Source organism: Manis pentadactyla, chromosome 3 (assembly GCF_030020395.1).
Source record: "Manis pentadactyla isolate mManPen7 chromosome 3, mManPen7.hap1, whole genome shotgun sequence".
In the NCBI taxonomy this organism is placed as follows: Eukaryota; Metazoa; Chordata; class Mammalia; order Pholidota; family Manidae; genus Manis; species Manis pentadactyla.
The window spans coordinates 121,895,949-121,912,305 of record NC_080021.1 but is presented as its reverse complement, the minus strand read 5'-3'; positions in this window follow the sequence as shown (position 1 = coordinate 121,912,305).

Sequence of the window (16,357 nt, the reverse complement as noted above, 5' to 3'; positions counted from 1 at the left end):
TCTCTCAATATTCTTTATTCTTAGAGATCCTTTTATTTATCTGTGCCTCAGCTTCTTTGTACTTCTCTTCTCTAATTTCTATTTCATTTATCCTCTCCTCCCCTGTATCTAATCTGCTTTTAAAACCTTCCATTGTATATTTCATTTCTGTTACTGTGTTCTGTAATGATTGTATCTGTGACCAGAATTAATTACTGAGTTCCTGAATATTTTTCTGTACCTCCATGAATGTTTATGATTTTTATTTTTAAATGTCTTTCAGAAAGATTCATGAGGTTGATTTCATTTGACTCTTTCTCTGGTGTATTTATGATTTTGCTTTGAACCAGTTTCCTTTGATGATTTATATTTGTATATGGCACCCTCTAGTGCCCAGAAGCTCTACTCTCTATAGCTGCTCAGCCCCTGGAGCAATGTTGCAGGGGCTTCAGGAGAGTGGTGGTGTTTCCTGGAGAGGGGAAAGCTCTGTTTTCTGCTTCCCTGCTGTTATGCCTATCTTCACCACCAGAACCAATTGGCCAAGGACACAGGTAAAAGCCTCTGTGCTTTATATTTGTAGCTGCCCTAGGTTGGGCTTCCCTCTGGCTGGCCTAACACCAGGGCAGGGTTTGCTGATTTGCAGACCAGGTGCCAGCTAGCTGAGAGGAAGGCGCAACAGGCTGTGTATCATGGACGGGGTCCTTGGAGCTTCGTGGCCAGCCATGGGGCTGGAGTGCCTGAATATCATGAAAGTTCCCAACCTGCTGCTGAGAGTGCACCCAAACAATTTTGTCTACCTGTCCTTTCATGAGGTCATGAGTTTCAAAGGAAACTCCTGAACAGTAAACTCTGTGCAATCCTTGCCCTTTAGCAGTCCTCTTGCTGTTAGGAAGTCTCTCAGACTGCCTGCCTTTCTCTTGTCCTATAGCAACCAGATATGGATCCCCGTTTTCCACAAGTGGCTGGAATCTCAGTTTCTCCAGGTATTCTGCCTGTCCTGGCTTTCCAACCCCCTAATCACCAGAGCATGATGCAATGTAGGTTGGGCTCCCAGAGCAGATCTGCAGAGCTAGCCAGGCCTCCACTCCCTCCCTGCTCTTTTTCTCTTCCTCCTGCTGATGAGCTGTGGTGGGGGAAGGGCTTGGGTAAGCTCCAGGCCATAGCTTTGGTACGTTACCCTGTTCCATGAGGTCTGCTCTGTTCTCCAGTTGTATGAAGTCTGGCACAGCCTTCTTTCCTGTTGCTCTTTCAGGATTAGTTGTATTAGTTATCTTTTCATATTATATTCAGTTTTAGTAGGAGGCCTCTGTCTCACCTCTCATGCTGCCATCTTTAATCCTCCATAAATTTCTTTAATTTTGAATGCTAAATCTTTAAATTCTATGTTAAATTATCTCAGATATGAAGAGAGAGGCATATCAACTTAGGAAATGTTAATGGTGTACATTTCAGCCACAAACCAAGAAGTCTGCTTCATGTGAAGAGGTTTGTAGTGTTTAAGAAAAATTCCTTGAAGACTTTCTTTTGCTTCACACATCCAACAGAATAGAAAGCTCAAATTCATTTAATTCAGTTGAACTTCCTTCTGACTCATTATTACTGAAGTAAGACAGCATTTGCTTGATATCCACTGCAACCACTATGGCCCATGCAGTCTCCTGACTGTGGTTCCTCCTTCAAAATGTACACTAGCCTCTGCCCTATAATTGGTGTGCTCTTTCCCTTACTGATAAATGTAAAACAACACAAGGAAAATATCAAACATCCTTCAATCACTCCCTCTTGTAGCCAGTGGTCAAATCAAGACTACCCACTCTTCAGTTCTTTTCCTTGAAATCTGTTCTGATTCAATTTCTCTTTCCAAACTAACCCCAATACTTCAAGTGTACCCTGCCCCTGGGTGCATCTGTTCAAGTCAAACACCCGCATGCACTCTCTATCATGAACAGGAGGATGAGGACTATTTGCATTCCTTCCACTTCTTCCATGACACTCCTACTCACCAGATCTCTGTGATGCTTTATGTAGAAAGGAAGTGAAAAGATGCCATCATTTTCTCTAGTCAAAGTGAGAATTGTTTCATCTCTTGCCAACATTTTCATATTATAGTGACTCTTTATGACTCCTCTCCATGTGATACCTTTTCAGACCTAACTTAATGTTCAAAAAGAAGATAATCTGAAATTCCAAGCAATATTTCAGGTCAAAATTTTCTAATCAGAACTACAATTAGACTTATAAGGTGCATGATAAAGACACACCAATGTTATTCAATTGTGTATGTGTTAGATGAAAGGGGAAGGGATATTTTAATTATAATTTGAAACAGATAAGCTCCTGTTCTTAGTTCCTGTTACAGACAAATTTCTGAAAGTATTTCTAACATATGATCTACTAGCATATATCCATCAGAGACCATAATAGTGCCCATTCCAACTGTTTTTCTGCTACCATTTGGAGCTTTGTTAATCTTCTAAAATCCAGAAGCAAAATTAAAACTTCTTCTGAAAATATGTAACAGAAATACACACCTATGCAAAAAACATATATTCTAAAATATTCTAAACAATATTATCATGGTAATTAAGGCCAATATATTAATATTTTCTGTCTTTTTGCTTCAAAAAGCATATGAGAGCAGTGTATCTGCAATTCCTCTTCAAATTTTTTTATTCTGGTTTGAGACTTGTAAGTAATTATTTTGGAAAGTTTTCAAGTAAATATTTAAGATGATTATTCTTATCTCATTTGTACATTAATTTTAAAAGGCAGCTGGCTGCCAAGTCAATAGTTCTGGTGAGTTCATCTTGAAGAACAGGGCATTCCAAGCAGCATATTAAAAACATTAATGAAGTTACTCTGAACAATAGCTGTAACAGAAACATTCAGAATTATCCAGTAATAGAAGGCCTTATTTTGAAAATTAAGCTGCTGTAGAAAGTCATTGCTTTAATAACAGATAAAAATTATATTTAAAATTAAAGAAATCGAATACTAAGAAGAAAAGATAATAATGTAGCATCCTTTTTTCGAAGAGTTTGTAGCCTAGTGACAGAATAAATAATCAAGTAGGAATTAAATATAGGGTGATAACTTTGGTCAATGGACAATGTTAGGTATTAAGAGAGTTAGATTTTGAAATTATGTTGATTTTACTTCTTAAAGCTGTTTTATATAAAACAATACACTTATTAAGAAATGATGATCATTTAAAGAGAGAAAAAAGAGGTATTTTTATTATAAAACCTCCATTTCTATTAACAGTTCTTAGAGTAGCCAAGCATATTAATGACTAACAACTTGTTTGAAATCTTGTTTTTCTTGTGACAAATGTTACACATTGGCTCATGGAAATGAGTTATTTCATGAAATCATCTGTTTCTTTAGCTGATTTTTCCTCCTAAGCATGGCTCCAAAATATTGGAGCTGCTCAGGTTTCTTCTGCCCTGGGCCTTATCTTCACCCACACTAATGACTTCAGTTACCACCTATACTGTCCTGATTCCTGAATTTGTTATCTCCATCCAAGGAGTTACTCTTGAACCTCAGTGCTATTGATTAAATGTTTTCTCCTCAATCTTGCTATGCCACAAACTGAGCTAGTCATCTTTGTCTATGAAGTTTCTCCTGTGTTCCTTGATTCTCTTATCTAACTGCCTAATGAGAAAGACTTTCTTCTCCTTCCCTTATTCTGATGTCATATCTAAATGATAACAAAAATTCATTAATTTACTTACTAAATCTTTTTAACATAATAACTTCATTTATAAATAATTCACATACTATACAATTTACCTACTTAAGTTGTACAACTCAGTGTGTGTGTGTGTTTGTTTAGTATATTCATAAAGTTGTGCAACCATCACCACAATCATTTTAGAACATTTTCACCACTCCAAAACGAAACCTCTTAGCAATCAGGAATCTGTCCCCATTTCTTCCCAATTCCCCTAGCACTAGGCAACTACTATTCTACTTGCTGTCTCTATAGGCTTTCTCATTCTGGACATTTTATATAAATGCAATAACAGAACATGCAGTTTTTTGTGACTGATTTCTTACACATAGTGTAATGTTTTCACAGTTCGTTCGTGTTGTAGCATGTGTAAGTATTTCATTCTTTTTTGTTGCCAAGTAATATTCTATTGTGTGGAATTTATCCACTCATCACTTGGTGAACATTTGGACTGTTTCCTCTTTGGGATTATTATAATAATGTTATTATAAACATTCTTAAACAAGTTTGTGTGTAGAGATATGTTTTCATTTGGTTTTGGTACATATTTAAGAGTGAAATTGCTGAGTCATGTGATAAGTCAAATTTTAATCTTTGAAGAATAGCCAGACTGCTGTCCAAGGTAGCTGCAATATGCTATGCCTCCACTAATAGTGTATGAGGGTTTATTTTCACTACATTCTCACCAACTGGTGATTATCTGTCTTTTTTCTTATAGTCATCCTGGAAGGTATAAAGTGGTATTCATTGCGGTTTTAATTTGCATTATCCTGAAATGTATATTGGAAAACATTGACCAGTTTTAAATTGAGTTATTTTATTTTTTATTTTTTTATTTGTTGCAGTCCTTTATGTATTCCAGTTACAAGTCTTTTTTTAATATATATGATTTGGAAACATTGCCTCCTATCCTGTGATTTGTCTTTTACTTTCTTGATGGTAGCCCTTTGAGCACAAAAGTTTTAAATTTTGATAAATTCTAACTTATCCACTTTTTCTTTTGTTGCATGTGCTTTTGGTGTCATATCTAAAACTTTGTGTAACCCAAAGTGATGAAAGTTTACTGTATTTTCTAGGATTGTTAGAATCTTAACTCTTCCATTGAGGCCTATGATCTATTTTGAGTTGAGTTTTTGTATATGGTGTGACAATTAAATGATTTGAAAACTTGTCCCTTGTCTCCAAATGACTAGCCCTCCCATTGTGTAAGCCAGCGGCAGACCTAGCTTAGCTCACACATGAATCCTTTCATGGCTTCCTTTGCTTCCAGTCTGGCCACCTCAATCCTATATTCTGCAATAAGTAGTTTTTTGAACATATACACTTAACCATGTTAGTCTACTTTGAGAAATGTATTCTTAATGATGCAAAATATATCTTAATCCTCAAAACACAAAATTGAAAAGAGAATTCTCTAATCAAAGTCCCATATCTCTGACAGTTTGTTGTGTGCCTACTTAACCAATTTATTTTAATTCTGGGTGTGTGAATATTCTCCAAGATTTCAGAGTAACAAAGTGAAATTCCTAACCCAAGCTAGAAGAAATATATAACTAACATATGTTGTAAGAGGTTATATGAAAGAATTCTTTTCAAAAATATCCATAAGTATATACCCACCACACAATATACACACAGATACATATGAATAAAGAATACAACAGATTTGGCAGCATTTTTCTTTATAGCCTTAGATCTCAAATTATAAAATAAATATATTACATGAAAAATGAGAGAGATTTTTTGCCCCAGAGTAGAACATCAGCTTTGTGTCCATGTGTTTAGTATTTGGTCTTATACATAATGAACTGTAAATAAATTGATTTCTAAGTGAATTAATAAAATATGAGCCTAATAATATGATTAATTAGAACAAAATGTAGTTACTTGAAGTTCTAAATATTGTGTTATAGTTGAATTCTCAAAGAATTAGTAAAAATTGAACCTATGTGTAAATTCAACATTAACTTTAAAAAGTTAGTTTCTAATTTTGCAAAATCAAAAAATGCTACTGATCAATATTGATCTATAATTGTAATAACTTGTTTCATGTGTTTTTAGCCATGGATTAAACTATAATTTTAGTCTTTTGGTATATCCTATTTGAGATTATATTATTTAATTCATGAATAAACTGAAATACTCTATTTTCATAAAACTTAAATCTTGGTTCCCATCCAAGAAATTATTGCAGGATTTAAATGATGACCTGATATATAAAATATTCTTACTGTATTCGCAGAGATACAAGAAAGCTGTGAAAGGGAAAAAAAAGAAAGATTTTTAAAATTTACTGGAACAAATGTTGCATTATGAAAAATATGCAGTTTTTCTCTTGGGAACTTATCACTGGAACAGAAGCCTGTTCATTATGCCCTGAATGTAGCAATGCAAATGGACAGGTTGTGGGGAGGGATGACACATGCATGAATGGTCAGAGTGTTAGTGAGATATGACCCAGAATGATCTCATATATGAATCTGCCTTTTTCCAAAGAAAACCATGTGAGGCTAACAGATGACATTTTACTTAATTCATGTTTATATACATATTGATCATTGATTGCATATGATTTATTCTGTGAAATTACAAAAATGGAAGAACTCTCTAATTAGTAGTTAGAGCCAGGGACTAGAAAGTCAGAAGTTCATGCTCAGGTCTGACAATGGCTTTTTGCATAGAACATAACAGTGACTAAATACTACATCATTTTTCAAAGCTAAACAATAATGAGTTATGAGACTTCTGGTGTATTAATAATAGTAAAAAAAAATCTGATGAGATAACTGAAAAAAAGTCAGCCACACATGTTTCCACTATACCCACAGCATTTCAAATGAGGTGTTTAACCTTATGAAACCAACATCGTTAATCTGGGGTTTCCTTGTGCACAATTCAGCATATTTAAAGTCAGCTGGTGCAGTTTCCCACATCGACTGTTAAGAATACAAAATCTTCTCCTTCTCCAGAGAAAAGCACCCAAGAGGATTCCATTCTACAGCTATTTCTGCAAGAATGAAAAGAGAACAGGTTTGAGTGGGAAGCTCAGCTGGAAGTGGCAGCAGGCCTGAGGGAAGGGAACAAGCCCCAACCCCAGACAATGAGTGGAGAATGGAAAGTGCGTGTACACTACAGAATACAAAGGGGAAACAAACAGAAAATTAGAGAAATAAATAAAGGTCATCTCCAATCTCAGAGAAAAAATCAAATTTGAAATTTTGCTGTATTTTATTCTAATTTTTATGCCTGTAAGTTCATAAGGAAAAAAGTTTTCTTAAAGTTCAAATCAGTTTGTAAGAATAGTTTTATATGTAGCAGTTCCCTTCTTACTGTGTGTTATGAAAATTTCCTCATATTATTAAACATTTATTAAGACACATTTTAACAACTGGGTAATATTCTTACTAAGGTTGTTCCATAATTTAAAGATCTCCCTACAGCAAGACATGTAGGTTTTTAAATTTTTTTAGTGATGTGTATTTGATTTACAGTATTATATTGGCTTCAAGTCTATAACTTACTGACACATTATTAAACCCTCACCCTAACTAGTGAAGTTACTGTCAACAGAACACAGAAAGATTTTACAGCACTGCTGATTATTGTTCTCTAAGCTGTCATTTAATCCCCATGACTAATTTAAATAGTGATTGAGATTTTGTGCCTCTTTATTCCCTTCACCTATTTCACCCACCCACTCCAACCATCACCCATGCCACAAAGGAAAGCAGTATGGAGGTTCCTCAAAAAACTAAAAATAGAAATAACATGTGACCTAGTAGCTCCACTTCTAGAAGTTTACCCAAAGAAAGGAAAACATGTAGATGTTTTGGACCATTTCCTTCTGATAGATCTTATATATGTTGAATTACTATATTAAAGCATGTGAACATTTTTAATCCTTTTAATATATATCATCAAATTCTATTTCATCAAAGATGCAAAAGGGTACTCTCTTCACAGCATGATGTGAGATTGTCCAGCCTTCTCAGTATTGAGTACTATCAGAAACCAGTTTGTAAAAATTTATAAGAATTTCTCTTACTCTAAGCCATTGTAGTATTGTGTGTGAAAGAACTATTTAGATTCCTAGAAAAGTTCATATGTGTCCTCAGCTAAGTAAAAGATGAAAAAAAAAAAAAGATGGAGCCAAGATGGTGACATGAGTAGAGCAGCTGAAATCTCCACCCAAAACCATGTATGTTTTTGAAAATACAACAAATGCAATGATTCCTAAAAGAGAGACCAGAAGACACAGGACAACAGCCAGACTACATCCACACCTGTGAGAACCCAGTGCCTGGCGAAGGGGGTAAGATATAAGCCACGGCCCGGCAGAAACCGAGTGCCCCACACCCCAGTTCCTAGCGGGAGGAGAGGAGTTGGAGCAGGGAGGGCGCCCAGGACTGCTAAATAGCCAGCCTAGCTATCCGCACCAGGGCGCAGACACAGTGCATGAGTAGGGTGCTGGAAACTAGGGAAACAGGAGAGTAAGACCTATGAGAGGGTCCCTGCAGCCAGCGCCCTGGGGACAAAGAAAAGCGAGGCTTTTTGGAAGTCTTAAAGGGACAGTGACCCCACCACCAGACGGAAGCATACCAGGACATTTAGCCCAGCAGCAGGGAATCCTGGGGAACTCCGGGCACCCAAAACTCCTGGATAGCAGGGCAGCTCAGAGGCCCCTCACGGAGATAAACAGCCTCCCAGCCGTTCCCTCTCCAACCCGTCTCTGCCATATTGGAGCAGCTGCCAGAGGTAAGCCACGCCCATAGCAACAGTGGAGATAAACTCCATAGCGGCCGGGCAAGAATCAGGAGCCCCATCTGCGTGCACCTGCCCAGCAGAAGCCACTGGAGGTCGCTGTTCTCCCAGGAGAGGAAGGCCACAAACCAACAAGAAGGGATGTTCTCCCAGCCGTCACCCGTGCCAGCTCTGCAAACTATCTCTATTGCCATGAAAAGGCTGAATTTGAAGCAGACAAAGATCACAGAGACAACACCTGAGAAGGAGACAGACCTAACCAGTCTTCCTGAAAAAGAATTCAAAATAAAAATCATAAACATGCTGACAGAGATGCAGAGAAATATGCAAGAGCTAAGGGATGACGTCCGAAGGGAGAATACAGAAGGGAAAAAAACTCTGGAAGGATTTATAAGCAGAATGGATAAGATGCAAGAGGCCATTGATGGAATAGAAACCAGAGAACAGGAACGCATAGAAGCTGACACAGAGAGAGATAAAAGGATCTCCAGGAATGAAACAATATTAAGAGAAATGTGTGACCAATCCAAAAGGAACAATATCTGCATTGTAGGGGTACCAAAAGAAGAAGAGAGAGAAAAGGGATAGAAAGTGTCTTTGAAGAAATAATTGCTGAAAACTTCCACAAATTGGGGGAGGAAATAATCAATTATACCAAGGAAATACACAGAACTCCCAACAGAAAGGACCCAAGGAGGACAACACCAAGATATGAATAATTAAAATGGCAAAAATCAAGGACAAGGACAGAGTTTTAAAGGCAGCTGGAGAGAAGGAAAAGGTCACCTATAAAGGAAAAACCATCAGGTTATCATCAGACTTCTCAACAGAAACCTTACAGGCCAGAAGAGAATGGCATGATATGTTTAATGCAATGAAATAGAAGGGCCTTGAACCAAGAATAGTGTATCCAGCACGATTATCATTTAAATATGAAGGAGGGATTAAACAATTCCCAGACAAGCAAAAGTTGAGGGAATTTGCCTCCCAAAAACCACATCTACAGGGTATTCTAGAGGGACTATTCTACATGGGAGCACTCCTAAGACTAAACAGATGTCACCAGAGAAAATAAAATCACGGCAAAGAAAGCAAACCAACCAAATACTAAATAACAGCAAAAAATAAAATCGACTATCCACAAAAAGCAGTTAAAGGAAACACGAAAGAGCACAGAATAAAACAACCAACATATAAAGAATGGAGAAGGAGGAATAAGAAGGGAGAGAAGAAAAGAACCTCCAGACAGTGTATATAACAACTCCATAAGCAAGCTAAGTTAGGTAGTAAGATACTAAAGAAGATAACCTTAAACCTTTGGTAACCTCGGACCTAAAGCCTGCTATGGCAATAAGTACATATCTTTCAATAGTCACCCTAAATGTAAATGGACTGAATGCACCAATCAAAAGACACAGAGAAACAGAATGGATAAAAAAGCAAGACCCATCTATATGGTGCTTACAAGAAACCTCAAACCCTAAGATATGCACAGACTAAAAGTCAAGGGATGGAAAAACATATTTCAGGCAAAGAACAGAGACAAGAAAGCAGGGGTTACAGTACTAGTATCAGACAAAACGGACTTCAAAACAAAGAAAGTAACAAGAGATAAAGAAAGACATTACATAATGATAAAGGGCTCAGTCCAACAAGAGGATATAACCATTATAAATATATATGCACCCAACACAGGAGCACCAGCATATGTGAAACAAATACTAACAGAAATAAAGGAGGAAATAGAATGCAATGCATTCATTTTAGGAGACTTCAACAAACCACTCACCCCAAAGGATAGATCCACTGGACAGAAAATAGGTAAGGACACGGAGGCACTGAACAACACACTAGAACAGATGGACCTAATAGACATCTATAGAACTCTACATCCAAAAGCAACAGGATACACATTCTTCTCAAGTGTACATGGAACATTCTCCAGAATAGACCACATACTAGGCCACAAAAAGAGCCTCAGTAAATTCAAAAAGATTGAAAATCTACCAAACAACTTCTCAGACCACAAAGGTATAAAACTAGAAATAAAGTGTACAAAAAGAGCAAAAAGGCTCACAAACACATGGGGGCTTAACAACACGCACCTAAATAGTCAATGGATCAATGAGCAAATTAAAATGGAGATCCAGCAATATATGGAAATAAATGACAACAACAACACAAAGCCCCAACTTCTGTGGGACGCAGCGAAAGCAGTCTTAAGAGAAAAGTACGTAGCAATCCAGGCACACTTAAGGAAGGAAGAAAAATCACAAATAAATAGTCTAACATCACAATTATGGAAACTGGAAGAACAAATGAGGCGTAAAGTCAGCAGAAGGAGGGATATAATAAAGATCAGAGAAGAAATAAACAAAATCGAGAAGAATAAAACAATAGAAAAAATCAATGAAACCAAGAGCTGGTTCTTCGAGAAAGTAAACAAAATAGATAAGCCTCTAGCCACACTTATAAAGAGAAAAAGAGAACACACCTTAACAGAATCAGAAACGAGAATGGAAAAATCACAACAGACTCTGCAGAAATACAAAGAATTCTTAAAGGCTACTAGGCAAACCTATATGCTAACAAGCTGGAAAACCTAGAAGAAATAGACAACTTCCTAGAAAAATACAACCTTCCAAGACTGACAAAGGAAGAAACACAACAGTTAAACAAACCAATTATGAGCAAAGAAATTGAAACAGTAATAAAAAAACTACCCAAGAACAAAACCCCAGGGCCAGATGGATTTACTCGGAATTTTATCAGACATACAGAAAAGATATAATACCCATTCTCCTTAAAGTTTTCCAAAAAATAGAAGAGGAGGGAATACTCCCAAACTCATTCTATGAAGCCAACATCAACCTAATACCAAAACCAGGCAAAGACCCCACCAAAAAATAAAATTACAGACCAATATCCCTGATGAATGTAGATGCAAAAATTCTCAATAAAATATTAGCAAACCGAATTCAAATATATATCAAAAGGATCATACAACATGACCAAGTGGGATTCATCCCAGGGATACAAGGATGGTACAACATATGAAATTCCATCAACATCATCCACCACATTGACAAAAAGAAGGACAGAAACCACATGATCATCTCCATAGATGCTGAAAAAGCATTTGACAAAATTCAACATTCATTCATGATAAAAACTCTCAGCAAAATAGGTATAGAGGGCAAGTACCTCAACACAATAAAGCAATATATAATAAACCCACAGCCAACATCATACTGAACAGCGAGAAGCTGAAAGCTTTTCCTCTGCAATCGGTAACAAGACAGGGATGCCCACTCTCCCCACTGTTATTCAACATAGTACTGGAGGTCCTAACCATGGCAATTAAACAAAACAAAGATATACAAGGAATCCAGATAGGTAAAGTAGAAGTTAAATTGTCACTATTTGCAGATGACATGATATTGTACATAAAAAACCTTAAAGACTCCACTCCAAAACTACTAGAACTGATATCGAAATACAGCTAAGTTGCAGGATACAAAATTAACACACAGAAATCTGTGGCTTTCCTATACACTAACAATGAGCCAATAGAAAGAGAAATCAGAGAAACAATTCCATTCACAATTGCATCAAAAAGAATAAAATACCTAGGAATAAACCTAACCAAAAAGTGAAAGATCTATACCCTGAAAACTACGAGACACTCTTAAGAGAAATTAAAAAGGACACTAACAAATGGAAACTCATCCCATGCTCTTGGCTAGGAAGAATTAATATCGTCAAAATGGCCATCCTGCCCAAAGCAATATACAGATTTGAAGCAATCCCTATCAAATTACCAGCAACATTCTTCAACGAACTGGAACAAATAGTTCAAAAATTCATATGGAAACACCAAAGACCCCGAATAGCCAAAGCAATCCTGAGAAAGAAGAATAAAGTAGGGGGGATCTCACTCCTCAACTTCAAGCTCTACTACAAAGCTATAGTATTCAAGACAATTTGGTACTGGCACGAGAACAGAGCCACAGACCAGTGGAACAGATTAGAGACTCCAGGCATTAACCCAAACATATATGGTCAATTAATATTCAATAAAGGAGCCATGGACATACAATGGGGAAATGACAGTTTCTTCAACAGATGGTGCTGGCAAAACTGGACAGCTACATGTAAGAGAATGAAACTGGACCAATGTCTAACCCCATACACATAAGTAAATTTGAAAGAGATCAAAGACCTGAATATAAGTCACGAAACCATAAAACTCTTAGAAAAAACATAGGCAAACATCTCTTGGACATAAACATTAGTGACTTCTTCATGAATATATCTGCCCAGGCAAGGAAAACAAAAGCAAAAATGAACAAGTGGGATTATATCAAGCTGAAAATCTTCTGTACAGCAAAAGACACCATCAACAGAACAACAGTAAGGGAGAATATATTTGTAAATGACAGATCTGATAAAGGCTTGACATCCAAAATATATAAAGAGCTCACGCACCTCAACAAACAAAAAGTGAGCAATCCAATTAAAAAATGGGCAGAGGAGCTGGACAGGTATCCAAAGAAGAAATTCAGATGACCAACAGACACATGAAAAGATGCTCCACATCACTTGTCATCAGAGAAATGAATATTAAAACCTCAATGAAATATCACCTCACACCAGTAAGAATGGCTACCATCCAAAAGATAAACAGCAACAAATGTTGGCGAGGTTTTGGAGAAAGGGGAACCTTCCTACACTGTTGATGGGAATGAAAATTAGTTCAACCATTGTGGAAAGCAGTATGGAGGTTCCTCAAAATACTCAAAATAGACTTACCATTTGACCCAGGAATTCCACTTCTAGGAATCTACCCTAAGAATGCAGCAGCCCAGTTTGAAAAAGACAGATGCACCCCTATGTTTATTGCAGCACTATTTTCAATAGCCAAGAATTGAAAGCAACCTAAGTGTCCATCAGTAGATGAATGGATAAAGAAGATGTGGTATATACAGAAAATGGAATATTATTCAGCCTTAAGAAGGAAACAAATCCTACCATTTGCAACGACATGGATGGAGCCAGAGGGTATTATGCTCAGTGAAATAAGCCAAGTGGAGAAAGACAAATACCAAATGATTTCACTCATCTGTGGAGTATGAGAACAAAGGAAAACTGAAGGAACAAAGCAGCAGCAGAATCACAGAACCCAAAAAGGGACTAACAGTTACCAAAGGGAAAGAGACTGGGGAGAATGGGAGGGTAGGGAGGGAAAAGAACAGGGAAGAAGAAAGCAAGTATTATGATTAGTATGTATAATGTTGGGGGTGGGGGAAAGGGGAGGGCTATGCAACACAGAGAAGACAAGTAGTGATTCTACAACATTTTGCTATGCTGATGGACAGTGACTGTAATGGGGTTTGTGAGGGGGCTTGGTGTAAGGGAGAGCCTAGTAAACATAATATTCTTCATGTAATTGTAGATTAATGATAACAAAAAAAGGGGGAATTACTCCCTGATAGGATAAAATTAACTGCAAATCAATGATTAATGCATGCTTTACATATCCTTAATTTTGATCTTTTAAAGGGTGTCGGATGATCAGCTATGGAAGTACATTTTTCTGATAATATTTCTTTGTCTCAAAAAAAAAAGCAGTTCCTGGGTGGTGGTCTCCAATAGGTTCTTCACAATGGTATAAAGGGCATATCAAAGTGTGGGCAAAGGGTTTGTTTGTGTTTATACAGAGGATCAAAGCCTAATTTGGCTTCCCAGAAAATGAATTAAGATACGATATGAAGAAGAACTTCCAACATCAACATCCTCTGGAAGAGTCATTCCAGAAGATGATCATCAAAAAATTTCAACAAAGGTCCTGGCGCTGTTGCAGTTGTAGCTGCATTTATCCCACCGGTTCCTGGACTTGCCATTGGAATGAAGAAGGAGATATCTAAGCTGGCCTGTGCATACAGTAAAACAACAAATTTGACTGGATCTATATTGTCGGGACTCAACCAAGAATTAGGAGAAGTGCAAGTTGCAGTGCTCCAAAATCGTGCGACTATAGACTATCTACTTTTAAAAGAACATATGGGATGTGAACAGTTCCCAGGAATGTGTTGTTTTAATTTGTCTGATTTTTCTCAAACTATCCAAATTCAGTTAGACAATATCCATCATATTATTGATAAGTTTTCACAAATGCCTAGGGTGAAAGGAAAGGAGCGACACACAGCAGCAATTCACCGGAGAATTCCGCTTTACTGGGGAAAGGAGCTGGGTTATATAGGAAGGGGCATGGGGTGATTGTGGTGTTACTTCTACGGGGCTGCTGGCTATTGGCTAGGTGCTGGGAGTGGGAGTGGGGAGAGAGGTGATTGGTCTTTAGGTGGTGCCGTCGGGAACTGAGGACCCAGAAGAGAAGCCGGAAGTTCGCCATCTTACTGGTGGGGGCCCTTCATTCCCCCCTTTCTCCTCTATGGGGTTGTGGACGTTGCTTTCTTTCTGACTGCTTCCTGCTGAACGGGGGCGGAGAAGGGAGTGAGGGCTTGAGGATTGGGGGGTAAGGGTTGATAGGACTCCCCACAGTAAGGACGAGTAGATGTGGACTTCTTCAGGTTGGAAATCAATGAAGGTTCCTTGTAACTATAGGTCGAGGACTTGTTGATTCTAATGGTGCCAAGAGGATACGAGTGCCAGAAGCCAGGCGTCTGCAGCCATTGTTTCCAGGAACAGTTTCCAGCAGAGAGAGGGGTCCATCTCAGGGTGTGGTGGGGAGGTCACATGAGGGTGAGGGATCTTCTGTGGCCAGAAGCTGATAGTTCCTGAGTAAAAGCTGGTTGAAAGTTTGATTAGAGATTTTTCCTACTTGGGATTTGATGAACTTCATTATACAGGGTAAGAAGAGACAGGCAAGAAGAATGATTATTATGGGGCCTGCAATGGGCCAGAGCTAGGTAAGGAGGGGGTTTGTTAGTATTGAAGGGAATGGGTTGGAATTGGAAGCAGAGTGGAGGCTGGAGGCAAGGTAGGTGAGTTTGGTAATGTCAGTTTTTACAATGCCGGATTCGTTGATGTAATAGCAGCACTCTTCTCAAAGGAAGATGCAGGTGCCACCCTTCTCAGCTGTAAGCAGATCTAAGGCCTGCCAGTTTTGAAGGGTGACTTTAGCTAGTGAAGTGACCTGTCTTTGGAGAGAGGCTAGGGAATCGGCAGTGGATGTCAGGGCTCTTTCAAGTTTGTCGTTGAGATTTCTAATTGCTCACAGAAAGTGACTCAAGGCTCTTCTCGAAAACCCTGCACCAATGGCTGAGGTGGTCAAAGAGATACCGACCATGATGGGAAGGAAAGCAGCCCTTTTTGTGCGCAAGGGCAAGGGAGGTTGGAGCTCAAGGAATTCTGCCATGTTGTAAAGTGTAAACTGTGGGATTAGGGTGATGAGAATGCAGGGTATATCGGAGTTGGGAGGCAGTGAGTTGAAAAGACTGCCATTATACCAAAAGAAGTGTCCCGGTTGAGTGAAAGTCTTAGAGCCGGAGGTAGGGGTGTAGATAGAGAGGCAGTGAAGTGCACTGGAGGGGGGTGGAGCTGGGCTTACACAGTGGTGGATGGTGAGATTATCTGCGTATTCTGGTTCCCATAGGTGTATGTCTGCCAGGGGGCAGAGGGGTTGTCCTGCATGGAAGGAGTAGTTGGAAATATTAAGGGGCACGGCGGCCAGCAATGGGTGCTGTAGTGATGCGCACAAGAAACAATTGGCGGTGTTGAGGGTGTGATTGAAAAAGATGATGGTGTCTTGAACAAGCTGTAACCAAGTGTAGGAGGAATAAGAAGATGAAGAAGTGCCATCAAGAGTTTGGATAATGACTTTTTCGGAATGTCCGATATCTGATGCAACTTGAGAGATCT